Below are 1,757 nucleotides of genomic sequence, written 5' to 3'. Positions count from 1 at the left end.
TGACGAAGACGTGATGCATCATACGTGTCACCACTTATAACAAATTTATCATTGTAGCTGATCAAGCACAGAAAACACATATGGCTCCACTGGTGGGGGACTTTATCGACCGTAGATATCTTCTGGGGCTTTGTGGCAGTGTTCCGAGTAAGAAGAGGTATTACTGTATCCCAGGTGCCCGACTGGATGATATGATCGTACTGAGGCAGTGGATACCGTTACTGATGGTGCAACTAATGATAGCATTACCATCATTCACATAGGAACGAACGATGTAATACAAACCTAGTCTCAGGAGCTCGTAGATATGTACAAGTATAAGATGATCTAGCATTACAAGGGAAAAACTAGTAACATTCTGCTTGCAGGTGCACGCCCTAGGACTGTATGGACTTTGATAAATAGTTCGTTTATCTCTTGTGGCAAAAAAAAAAGGTCGTCCCTAAGCTAATGAAATCATCTGGAAGTATCCAGAAAAATGTTATCTGATTTTCATAGTTAATCAGTAATAGTTTATAACAGCATATTGCACTGCAGGGCAATTTGTTCCATTTGCTTACAAACAAACTAAAGAAAAACGCTGTACCTCTGTTTCATTGGAGTAGAAACAATTAGGAACAATTTTTTACCTTTAGCGAAACTGGACTGGTCTACTGTATTTAATCAACTGTCATGATGCTATTAAACTGTTATAAAATCAGAAGAAAAAAAGGTAACACTGGGAAGGACTGAAGAAAAATGGAGAAATGGAAGACAGAAGAAGAAGGAGGAGACAAAATGAGGGAAAGAATAGATAGAAGGGCATAAGGAAAGAAATGTAGTGAGGAAAAAGGAACATTACATAAGAAATGACTAGCAGGTCGGCTGCTTTATTAGGCAGGATATTAAGAGAGGATGGAAGGATGAAGGAGTGGAGGGAATGAAAGAAGGCAAGGGAGGAAGAGAGAAGGATAGGAATGGAAAACAAGAAGAGAAGCAAAAAATGAAAGAGCGTAAAAGAAGAGGGAGTAAGAAAGGAAGGAAAGAGAGAGTGTGGAAGGAGAAAGGGTAAGTACGGGAGAGAAGAGAACGATAACGAGAAAACAGAGAAGGAAATGAAGAAAGAAGGAAGAAAGGACGGGGAAGGAAGAAGCGAATGGGAAGTCCGGGAACAGGGAAGGGAAGGAGGAGGAGGTGAGTTAAGGGAATATACGGCACAAAGAGAATGGAAGATGAAAAGGCGTGGGGAATGAAGAGTGAATGAAGAAGAGGACAAGGAGGGAGGGACGATAAGGAGACGCAGAGAAGGGAGAGAAGTAGGAGGAGAGGTGGGAGATGAGGAAGTCAAGGGGACAAAACTTGGTGGAGAGGAGATAAGTTCTGAAAGTGAGAGGAAGAAAAAAATGAATAGAGAAGAGAGCGATGAAGTATGAGGAGGAGTAGAACGGTTGGGAGCTACGGAAGTGGGGAGAGAGTGGGAAATGAATGAGAGGGATCGGGAGGGAAGACAGGGATAGGAAGAGAGAGAGAGAGAGAGAGTGTCAGCTAAAGGGAGGAAAGAGTGGAATGGGAGGAGAAATATCGTGTGACGAAGAAAAGGAGAAAAGGGGATGTGCAGACGGGTAGAGAAAGTGATAAAGAGAGGGAGGGAAAAGGGCGATGAGAAGAAACGAGGAGACTTACGGAGGGAGGGAGCTATCAGGACGAGAAGGTAACAGAGGAGTGTGTTGAAGAGGAGATGGACAGGGTGCAAAGAAAAATAATTGAGAGAGAGAGAG

Source organism: Coenobita brevimanus, chromosome 4 (assembly GCF_032717465.1).
Source record: "Coenobita brevimanus isolate Jiangsu-jjx chromosome 4, ASM3271746v2, whole genome shotgun sequence".
Taxonomy (NCBI): Eukaryota; Metazoa; Arthropoda; class Malacostraca; order Decapoda; family Coenobitidae; genus Coenobita; species Coenobita brevimanus.
Note: the sequence above shows the minus strand (reverse complement) of the source record.